Source organism: Rhagoletis pomonella, unplaced genomic scaffold (genome assembly GCF_013731165.1).
Source record: "Rhagoletis pomonella isolate Grant_MI unplaced genomic scaffold, Rhpom_1.0 Rhpom_scaffold_00004, whole genome shotgun sequence".
Lineage (NCBI taxonomy): Eukaryota > Metazoa > Arthropoda > Insecta > Diptera > Tephritidae > Rhagoletis > Rhagoletis pomonella.
In genome coordinates this window covers 68175724-68188294 of record NW_023458558.1, presented here as the reverse complement: position 1 = coordinate 68188294, position 12571 = coordinate 68175724, and the positions used below count along the sequence as shown (strand labels likewise).

At 34.0% G+C, this 12571-nt stretch overlaps 1 protein-coding gene across 1 annotated transcript in view; it reads left to right on the top strand.

Annotated features, from left to right (window-relative positions):
* LOC118738032 (F-actin-monooxygenase Mical) overlaps positions 1 to 12571 on the top strand; it is a gene marked incomplete in the record, with an annotated part of 215264 nt that overhangs the window by 22055 nt on the left and 180638 nt on the right.

Sequence of the window (12571 nt, the reverse complement as noted above, 5' to 3'; positions counted from 1 at the left end):
TGACTCACAAACATCATTTACTTGTTCTTTGCTCTGATATTCGGCCCCGAAAAAGTGTTGAATGCATCCACAAAAAAAAAATGCCATGCACTCTGCGAAGATCGAAAGTTTTTATGAAGGTTGCCATGATAGAAAACAATTTACCTTTCAAAAGCTCCAGTTGTTTTTTTTTTTGTAACACGTACAAAACGTTTAATATTTCACATCTGTAAGTTACTGCTACTTGTAAAAAAATTAAAAAAATATTTGATGCTCAAACAACTTCTTATAAAAATGCAATCGCCATTCGGATTCGGCGTAAAATTGTAGGTCCCTCCCGTTTGTGTGACAACATCAAGGCGCACGCCACAAATTGAAAGATATGCTCGGCCAAACACTAACATACATACATAGGTATGTTTAAGCACCAATCTATTGTTGTTGTTGTTGTTGTTATTATTATTATTGAATGGCTGCAACACAAAAAACCCTCAAAAACGAGAGACTCTTAATAGTTACAAGTTATTTGAAGATTTTGAAATCAAAAAGAAAGTTTTCGAAGAAATCATTAAAATCCTTCCTCATTCTACAATATGAGTTTCTCATGACTGAAAAAAAATTGTTTGCTACATCTTCTTCTAATATATAAAAATGTCGTGTCACGGTGTTAGTGGTGGAACTCCTCCGGAACGGCTTGACCGATCGCTAAGCAATTTTTTGTGTATATTTGATAGGTATGAGAATCGGTTGTAAAGTATATTTCATGCCGCTAGGTGTAGAGGGCGTGGCACCTCCCGTACAAACCGAATATTTAATATTGCATTTCTCTGGAAGTTTTCATGGCAGAGTACTCGAACATGTTATGGAGATATATGAAAGCAGTCGCATACTCACGGAAAATAATTGTGGTTATTGGTAAAGGGGGCGTGGCACCTTCCAGAAAAACGGAATTTTTCACACTGCATATCTCTGGTGGTGTTCATGATAGAGTACTGGAATTTGGTATCGAGATTTATAAAATCAATAGAATAGTCATGAAGAAAAATTGGGACAATTGGAGAAAAGGGCGTGGCACCTCTCATACAAACCGAATTTTTATACTGAATATCTCTGGAAGTGTTCATGGTAGAGTACTCGAAGACGGTATGGAGATATATGGATATCAATCCCATACTCTTAGAGAAAAATGGGGCTATATTTAAAGGGGGCGTGGTGCCTTTCAAACGCACTGAAGCTATTACGTATCTTTGACTGCATATGCACACTATCATGAGCGTGAACTGTTGGTGAAAATGTTGGACCAAAATGTTTCAATACAAAAATTTATTCTGGGCGGGACGAAGTTCGCCGGGTCTGCTAGTATTATTATTTAGTTAGGAAATACTTCGCGATTTTTCTAGACCTGAGATTTTAAAGAAAGGAAAATGATGTGACTGAGTGGCTAGAGGTGCGTATCACCAACCCGTGGGACCTGGGTTCGATCTCTGATCCCAGTAACATTCAAATTAGAAAAAAATTGCAAACTATTACCGTTTGTCATTTTTTTTCATATCACGCATATGAGTAAATCTCACTAGTTGTTACATTTTTCTGCAAAAACGTGTTTTTGATCCAAAATGGTGGCATACTTATCTTAGACCATGTATTATCTTTAGTTCTGCATAAAGAAAAAGATTACAATAAAATCTTAAAAAAATATACTAAATAAAGTAACAATATCAACTCGTGCTCATATACCTGTAATTGTGTATGTAACGCTTTAGCATTTTTTCTGCCGAAAGAGAGAAGTAACACTAACAAAAATCGTGAGATTTACTCATATACATACATACATATGTACATATATATGTCATATATGTAATACTTCTATATTGGTAGTAAGCTAACATCTCAATGTGTAAGCATTCCGAAATCAAAGCGAGACAGTCTAGTACTGTTTTTGTCAATGTATTGTGTACTTGAGTGCCGGTTTTGTAAATGTGTCGTGTACATGTTTATTTATGAACGTATGTGTTCCTTTTCTTTCGTACGTGTTTATTGATATATCTGTACTGTAGTGTTTTCGGACGGTACTAGCTCTTACTGCCAATATAGGAGTATTACATATATGATATATGTACGTATTTTTCTAAAGAACCCGCATGGCGTTAAAAAGTTATAATTATAATTACAGGAAATAAAACCTTATCGCACATCTATAGCCCAAGGCCTTTAATTTGACATCTCATTTTCGATTCCTTTACAAAAAATGCCTTCTCGTATAATATAGTACAAACTTATTTAGTTGGATCAAAAATATGTTTTCGACCTAAAGCTTTCATAAATCTCTTTAGATTGACTTTCATACTTTAACATTTCATACAGATTTTGTATTAGTTAACTGTATTCGAGTTTTAAAAACAGGTGGCAACCCTCTTCGAAATATGTTCAAACTAAATCCTTCGTAAACCTCTTGTGGTACATATGTATGTATTTCGATTATCTAATTAACAATTCGTATTCTCAGACGGATGGAACTCATTTTCAAACTATTTTCAACTGATGAATTAAGTTGAATTTGATTTTTTAACAGGTGGCAATCCTTCTAAATATATTTCAGAAATAAAGCTTTCAACCCGTTTCGATTGATATCCATATTTTAATAATTCATTTAACTTATTAAATAATTCGAATTTAACTTTTTAATCAGGAACCTCTTTAAATACCCCAAGATTAATCTTAGTTTTCAAACCAAAAATTTTTTAACACTCTTTCGTTTGACATATTTTAGTATTTTATTGTTTGTTCTTGTTTAAATTTAACTTTTCAAATAGGTGGTAAACCTCTTAAAGTTAAGCTAAGAAACAAAGCTTTTCAAAACCATTTCGATTGACACCCATTTCGTAACAATTGGTTTAGCTTTTTAAATAATTTGCATTTAATTTTTGAAAAGGTGGCAACCCTGATTGCAAATCCACAGGCCTTTAATTTTTTCCTAACTTTTGAAAATTGAACGAACAGTGCAGATCTGATGGCTGGACAAGAATACCTTCGCGTATATCGGTAGCATCATTACACAAGCCTGCGAGATTTCAATTTTTTCCCCTCCAATAACTATGCAATTTTTTTAATATCTTGGTATGTTAAATTAAAATACATCTTTGGTTTTTTTCTAACACGTAGAGATTTTTTTATTGGTGATATATATGTGATTTTAGCAATTTGCATGAAAAGCCAAAAATGAATTAATTTCGAATTGAATTTTTACTGAAAACCCAACAGTATTAGTTAAAAATACCCATAAATAGAAGTAAATTAGAAACACTTATGTTATTTCGAAAGAATGAATAATACTTAAAACAATTCATTAGCAGTCAAATAATTAAAAAAAAGTAAGTCCGTCTGGGCCGCACTGGAGAAGTGAAACTTACATTACTTATCTATTTTGTCTCATAACCAATGTATACATCTGCTTTTGCTTAAGGTTATATATTTTTCCCTTTTTTCTATCTACATCCCTCTACCTCTACCCCTGTTGGTTTTAATTACATTTATGTTATTCTGTTTTTCCATTATCTTCATTTTCATCTCTATACTTGATAATAACGTCCAACAAAATATCGATAACAAAACCGATAGAAATACCGATAACAAACTCGATGACAAATTCGATAAAGACTTCAATAGCAACATCGATAATACCATTAGTAGCAAAATCGATTAGAAAATCGATAAAAATATCGATAACAAAATCGATAAATATTGATAACATAATATATAAACATCGATAACAAAATCGATAAATATCGATAACAAAATCGACAAAAACCGATAACATAATCGACAAATATCGATAACAAAACCGATAAATATCGATAACATAATCAATAAATATCGATAACAAAATCGATAAAAAAATATCACTAACAAAATAGTTAAAAATAAAGATTACATAATCGATAAAAATATCGGTAACAAAATCGATAAAAATATGGATTATTATATCGATAATAATAATAATAATAGATTGGCGCTTACACATATGTATGTTAGTGTTTGGCCGAGCTTCTCCTCCGATTTGTGGCGTGCGCCTTGATGTTGTCACGCAAAGCGGAGGGACCTACGGTTTTACGCCGACTCCGAACGGCGATTGTATTTTTATGAGAAGCTGTTTTTCATGGCAGAAATACACTCGGAGGTTTGCCATTGCCTGCCGAGGGACGACCGCTGTTAAGAAAAAACTCTTTTTTCTATATTTTTTGCGATGTTGCTTTGACCAGGGTTTGAACCCAGGCGTTGCGGAGTGGAAGCGCGCACTGCTTACCACTACACCACAGCGGCCGCCAATTATTATTATATCGATAAGTTCCGAAAATATCAATAGCATAATTGATAACAATATCGATAAAAATTTCGATAACGAAATCGATAACAGAACCGATAAAATACCGATTATTTTATCGATAAGCCTCGAGAATCCCGAAAATATCTACAATCGCAAAATAGTTCCCAGATTGAGTCTCTGTGTCTCTCTCTATATCCTTTGCCCTTTAGTTACCTTTGTTTTAATCTTTCTTCCCCTACCTTCGTTTTTACTTTTATCGGTATCCTTATCCTCATCTTTGTTTTTACTTTAAATTAATACCATACACTCAAGAAGCACTTGTTTCAGCCCCAATCATTTCCGTTGCACCATTTTCGTTGCACCATTTCCGTGTGCAATTTCCCCTAAATTTGCCAATTTACTCCCAACCAACCAACCGCCGCTAAAGAAGTTTCCCTTCAAAAAAATAATGAGTGAGTTGAATCCAAAACAAGTCTAAAACAAGTACTGGCAATTTAAAAAATTGTAAACATCGATGGCAAACATCCAATCTTGAATCGATGTTGTCGATGTCTTAAAAGCATCGATTCATCGTTTGCATCTTTAGGTATTGCATTAAATAATATCAATCGAATACAAGTCAATATTTGTTTTCGACCCATTCAACGCTTTTGCTGGTCTCATTCTTAACCACCCATGGCACCCATGCTACGAATAAATTCTTCACATTTAGTACATTGGCGGCCTTACATAATATTTCATAGCCATGTCATACCGCCCTACTCTACCGTTACAATGCACCAATAGCGTCATCATCAGCAGCAGCAGAGGCAGCAAAAGTAAGTGCCGCTGTTGGCACCATTTTCACTTGAGATTTTCGCATTGAAACAACACATTCCATTTCAAGAGTAGATAGTTTAAGTGCGAAAATACTTACACTCTAACATATTTATCCCCATATGTGCATACTAGGGATGTTTCGAATGTCATATTTTTCACATTCGCGAATGCCAATGTTAGGAATAACATTAAAAAAACTTAACCATAGAAGTACATTCTTAATTTTGTATACGTAAACAACACACGTTGTCGGCTCGTCGATTCGATGAAGAACGTACATTCTAGAACATTGAGCGAGTGCTTAACCTATACATTGTTTTACTCTACATAGTAGTCAAAGTTCAAAAGGGGAATATTATATTTATTTCAAAAAAAGTAATTTTGCTGCGTTTTCTCGCATGAGGCGATTTCTTGGAGGCACCTATATATAAGGCCGGCTGCACTGAATAGTGGCTCACATGGAACGCTGGCGGGTGGAGCGCTCAAATATTTGCGGGCCAGATCTGTCAATTTGTCTTATTTTAGATAAGTTTTCCACCAATCGAGAGGATTTTCACCGAGATGAGCTCGTTTTATTTAAGATCGGCCTTCAGTTGAGCTTTAATTTCACATTTTTTTAATGTTTCCAGATTCTACATCCGAGCCTTCGCTTTCGCTGGAGGAATCTAAACTTATTTCTAGGTTGCTTATAAGACTTTTAGCAGTACTTGTTGAGGGCCCATCAATGTTGCTTGATATACTACTTAACCGTTTAGCGCCAAAGCCGGTTATTGTCCGCACCCTGGGTAGGCAGACTTGAGCCATTTCAACAATATTCGAATGGACTCTCTGCCCATGTACACATTCGCATTCGCCAAACATTCGTATCATTTGATGCGAATGCGAATGAAAATATCAATAAATAAAATCGTCAAAACGTCAGGGTATGCATATTTTTCATGCTCATTGTCTATGCTAAGATTAAGTTGCATGTATGTATAATGAAAAAATTTAAAATAAAGCGTAGAATGGCTAGAATCGCAGCCGCCTTAATGTAAACACACGCATACATACATATGTATGTACATATCTGCAACATCCAAAGCTATGCATTTCATAACACTTGGCAAAATGCTCAAAATTGCCGCCAACCATTTCACAAATCGCTTTTATTGTTTGTTTTGATGCATTGCATTGCACATAACTTTTCTTCGGCTTAGTTGAGAAGCAGAAAAGAAAACTTCAATGGCTTAAGGTTCAGAAATAGTTCAGATATAACAATTGACACATGCAATGTTTCAAAACATCGATGCCGGAACTGCGAGCTGTCGCATCAGTGATGTAAAAACTAATTTCTTATGTAGATTTTTCTTCTTTGCAATGCACTCAGAATGGTTTCATTTGTTGTTATACTCTTAAGAAATTGTGATTGAATGCTGTCTAGCTATCACATCTCACCTTTAATAAGTGAATTGTTTCAAAATTTTAAATTTGGTGGGTAAACGCAATCAAAGCTTGACCAATTTATAAAGTTGGTATACAAAAAGACAGATGGAAAGACACTTATGTTCGCCATTTTTTGTAAGTTTATTTATCCTTTAGATTGAAAATATTCTCCTCATCATCTATTAGTTTTATTATGAAATCTCAACAAAAAAAAAACGTAAATTTTGAATGTTTCCTTAAAAAATGTTAAATTGAGGTTTTCTTTACATTCTGCCACTCTTTCAAACCAGTAGTTTGAACTCTTGGACTCTTTTTTTTTGACGATTTCAACAGCGTTTGATGACATGATATTCGGGCTTTGGCCATAGCGCTCACCATTTAAAACAAATGGCGCCCGCATATGCTTTTTTAAATTATTTTAATCACTGCACATTGGTCCAAAATTTAAATTTTTTGGCATTAAAGACCTGAAAGTAGCCGCGAAATTGAAACTAATGACAATGGTCATGGCATACTTATATAGTGTATATACATATATATATTAGTGCTTGAAAGTAAAAAATGTACACACATTTTTGGCATTCTGAGCGGATACATACATATTTGGTTTTCTCAGAGTTGTACAAAATTGGGTTTCTGAGAGTTGTACAGACATTCCTTGTTTTCTGAGAATCTGACATACATTTGTGCTTATTTGAAAATTACGCATAAAAACTAAACACTCAAAAGGGGGTATAAAATCCTTGTACAGTGAAAGTGAATTGTAGTGTTCACAGAAAATTTTACCGTGAAAAGGGAAATGTGAAACGAAACAGTGAATGGGCGATTCCACCGTTACGGGTGGGACATTTTTACAGAAAAAATTTTCTTTCTTGTTTAAATTTAAAAAGAAAGTACTGAACAATTCTACATTTTGATAAAGCTACGCCTAATTTACTATTATATGAGTTATTACAAAATACAAAAAAATGCCAGCTTACTTTTATATGAAAAAAAAAGAACCAGCTTTTTGTGTGTGCTGTGTGAACTTGATGTCTTAAATAAAACAAAGAACTACGAATACAAACAAAGCAAAAACTACAACAAAAATTATGGCTTTATTATAAAAAAAAACCGAAATTCCTCTGTCACGGGTGGTACAACGTGTGTGGTCCATATTAAAGATTAGTTATTAAAAAATATAGAAACCAAGTAGGTGTTCAATTCACTCACGTTTTATCTTAGGATAGTGCCTTTTATATAGAAGAAAACGTCAATCGAAGAATGATTAAAAATCAACGCGATTTCCTAGCGTCTTGAAATTTTCAGTTTTACCTACTTAAATTTAATGGGCTATAAAACTGCATACCTAGAATTTTTCTAAAAATTATGAACAAAAAGTTTAAAATTTCAGGGTGTAATTGTTAAAATTTTTAGAAATTTATAATTTTTGTACGAAGTTTGTGGATTTATGTGATTCTAATGTCTGGTTATGCAATTTGCTAGACTTTTTATTATAAATATTAAATAAACAAAAGAAAAACCAAAACTGGTCAAAATGTCACTTCACTTAATCAGCTGACAACAATGTTATATACATAAGTAATGGGGGAGTCCGCGTTTTCCCCCTTATCCCTTGCGCCCACCTCAACAAACAAAGCTTATCAGCCCTGTAAACCTACCTCTGACAACTGTACCACCCGTACCTGTCACGGGTGTTGAATTATTCTGGTAATCATTTGCAATAAAGTTCTAACATTATTTAATAAACGCGAAACACAACTTTAACTTCTATAATTAAATATAACAACTTTTACCTTTTTTTGTCACGGGTGGGATAAGACCAACACTGCTTCATAATAACTCATAATATAGATAAAGCACTCACACAATTTAATATATGTATAACATAATTTTTTAATTAAAAGGAGTTCTATTATATTCTATTTCTAGTTCTATTATATCGTTGCCTTAATATAGAAAGGCCCTATCTCACATCGTCGCTGAAATGCACAAAGCCGTAACTAACAAAAATCTTTTATTGCATAAAACGATTTGGGGCCATATAATGCGATCAAATGCATCATAATCAATTAAAACGTAAATTTTCGATTTTAAGTTAGTTACGGCTTTTTGTATATCAGCGACGATGTCAGATAGGGCCTTTCTATATTAAGGTAGCGATATATTTTTCTTACCAAACACTTGAATTATGAATTGCAAATTATTTGGCAGTACTTTGAACCAGGGTTTGAAAAACTTTCAGCACAGCAGCAACAGCCCAGCCCTACCATTTTTTTTTTGCTTTTGCTTCGCTCTAAAATTTTTGATTTTAATTCCAACTGCTTTGCTTTGCAGTGACTTTGAATATTGTATTTTGCTTTTTAACCAGCAACTTGTTGACAACAATTTATTGCTATTGATTTGCTAGGATAGTGCTTTTGCTGTGCTGTGAATTTGCTTGGCTGTGCTCTGCTGTGATCTACTTGGCTGTGCTGTGCAACGAAGTGGTGTATTAACGTTGACTCGCCAGGAGTGAGTACTAACCACCAATCTAGCGAATTGCCTAATAATCCGTAAAGCATGGAATAGTTAGCTTATGGTCCTTTCTTGTCACTAGTAGAACTGCAAGGTAATGCATTTTTTCATGCATATTTACAATTTGATGCTTCACAGCCAAGTGATAATCAAGTTTTTGTTGCTTTGCTGTCGCTGCGCTGTCGTTGTACTTTCACAATTTGCTTTTAACTGTCTGGTTGCTTTCGAAATTTTACAGCAAACCGAAATCCAAAGAATTTGATATTTTCTGAATTGCTGTTGCTTTGCTTTCGATATCAGACATGCCCACATGTCCGACATGACAGAAAAAGCAAACTAAATGAAAAAATTACAGCATTTTAAACAAAACCTATTCACTCAAAAAATTTACTTAGTACTTGAATTCAAAACGTAAAAAAGGTAACAAAAATGCATTTAAAGCTTTTATTTGTTATTTTTTGATTGTTTCAAGATGTTTACATATAAATGTCTTTATCCACACGTTTGTTAGATTTATAAAGAAAAGAATTTTTGCACTGAGGTTCAGTTTCCCAGGGAACCTCCCAAATGTAAACTTTTCTCTGCACTATATTTGTATTGTATGGAATACTTTTACTTGAAAGAAGGGTTAAAGGCGAATATATAATATTTGATATTTCACATATGTTTTTACAATGTCGTTGTATCACGATTGTTTAAGGAGTTTGTTCAGAGGCCATCTTTCGAGGCCTTTGTTTAATCTTCTCATTGGTAGTGCAGTCTTTAGAGCGAAAAACCTCGGATCAATAAATTTCACTGCTTTTATCGTTGGGCTTTCTGCACAGCTGTTCTCTAAGCAATTACATATGCACATTAAATGTTTCCATTTGTATGTTCTGCTTGAATTTCCCATTGTTGATCGTTGGCCCAGCTCAAACGCACGCTCATAAAAAACTATGTAACTCTTATAATATGATTTAATTTCAAATCCTTTTCAATTCGCTTACGCTTCGTAAACATTTTACAAAATTATATTATTTTACATATTCAAACAAATATATTTAGCAGCAAACTCTCTTAATGAGAAGTACGAGGAATGCCAGTCGCATATGCTTAGTCCTGCCCCACTCAATTAATTTGCCACACAAAGTAAAGCGCTGCGTTGAGCCAAAAATGGCGGTTTTATCTAAAAGCAGTAAAATGTAATGAAAGGAATTGGAGCAAAGCAAGAGTTCAGGTCGCGAGCTATGTACATATCTATCCAAACATGGGCATGTATTCATATGTGCATCAAAAATGTTATGAACAACGTCACAACTGGCATGAGAGAAGTTGCTGAAGCATGACAAATTTTAAATATGAGAGCAAGTGGAAATGTAAGCATTTATTTAGTTACCAAGCAAGTGCATTTGAGTGCACATAAGCGGGAGGATGAGGGAAAAATATTTATTTATACATACCAATGCGAATCTGCACATTTTACTAGACATTTACATAGAATACACATATGCACATACATAATAATAAAAATATAATAGATTGAGCTTACACATATGTTAATGTTTGGCCGAGCTTCTCCTCCGATTTGTGGCGTGCGCCTTGATGTTGTCAAACAAAGCGGAGGGACCTACAGTTTTACGCCGACTCCGAACGGCGATTGTATTTTTATGAGAAGCTGTTTTTCATGGCAGAAATGCACTCGGAGGTTTGCCATTGCCTGCCGAGGGAGGACCGCTGTTAAGACAAAAACCTTTTTTCTATATTTTTTTTGCGATGTTGCTTTGACCAGGGCTTGAACCCTGGTGCTGCGGAGTGGTAGCGCGCACTGCTTACCACTACATCACAGCGGCCGACACATACATATACACACATTAATAAAATAAAAAAATGAAGTACATACCCATACCTACGAGTAGATAACAGCGGTGGCCAGTTGTTGCAAGTTTCAAAGGCGATCAGGTGCTGCCTGAGCGTTGGTGTACATGAATGTGAGGAGGTGGCTGAGGGGAAACAAGAAAAATAAGTGGCTGGGTCGGGCCAGCCTACCCATCTAACGAGTTGGTCCATTTGTTCATTCATTTGTCGAATGGTGAGAAAATGTTTTTTACAAAATTACCCAAGTATATGAATATGTATGTATGTACTTACAAATGTATGTATATGTGTCCAATGCACTTTGTAACTACGTAGGTGAAGTATGTACCTTTGCATGCACATAATTGCAAGTCTGGACATGCAAGCGAAATCAACTTTGAAACTGTTAACACTCTGACTCTGGCATTGACTGAATTAGACAGACAATGATTTTGTTGTTTTTCTTTGTTTTGTTGGTGATTGTTTCGATACCTGGTGCTGCAGGTTAGCCAGTGTATTGCCGAGTGCAAAAATGCTTACAATTATTTTTAGTTAATTTTAAAATGAATGAGTTGTAGAAAAAGCAATAGCTGTGCTTAAATAACTTAAAAGGTTTGTCTTCAATATTATTATTAGATAAATTCCATCTTGGAAAAAAAGAAATTGGAAGGTGAGCAAATTCCGCGAGTTGTTACATTTCTCGAGAAAAAAGTGGTTTTGGTCCAAAATGGTGGTTCACCTATCTTAGAAAATGCATTATCTTCAGTTTTTTATAAACAGCAAGATTCTATCGCGAAATTGTGTTTAAATGAATACTTAAAAAATACATACTAAAAGAGTAAAAATAACCAATGGTGCTCAAATGCCCGTATGTAACGTATACGCCTGCCCCGTATCACCATACGAAGTCATCTAACAAGTTTACTCGCACGTCTTAACTTATGGTCTGATAATGCATACTTCGCATAACTTCGCATAAATTTCAAAGTGTCAGGTGAAAATCTTTTGAATGCGTTTTGTATGTATTCTATTACCCATAAATTAGCAGAACATGTAAAAAATTAGCGATCTGTTGTTTTTAGATTTTGCCAATATATGGTAATAGTATGGCGCTGAATACTTCTAGCTAAAAGATAGAAGGGTTGATTCCACTAATTTTTATGACTTGTCGGGATTTGGGTGTACCTTTTGATATTTATTACTTTAGTAGTAGTAAACAACCTCACCGAATATTTTTTCAGAATTTTGAAAATTAACAAAAACAGATATGTAATTTTAAAAATTGTTTGACTTTTTTTAAAGTCGTGTAACTTTAGTTCTAATTAACCGATTTTAGATTTTCTAAAAAGGAATTCTTTGGTTTGAAGTATAGTTTGTTTTAAAAGTATCATTAACAAAAAAGTAAAAGAATATATTTTTTGAACATTTGAAAAATTAAGAAAAACCATTTTTGAAAAAACTTCATTTTGTAAGTTTCACGTTGGGATCTCCAACGGTTTTAGAGATAAAAAATAAAACGTAACCTTTTGTCTGATGTGACCTTATGTCTACTGTAAGGCGTTTCAGATAATATTTTGCATATGCGAATTAAGTTTTTTTTTTCAAAACCGGTTGAGCTCCCAAACTAAAACTTACAGCTCATGTTAAGCACATTTGCACTAAAATTTAGTAAAA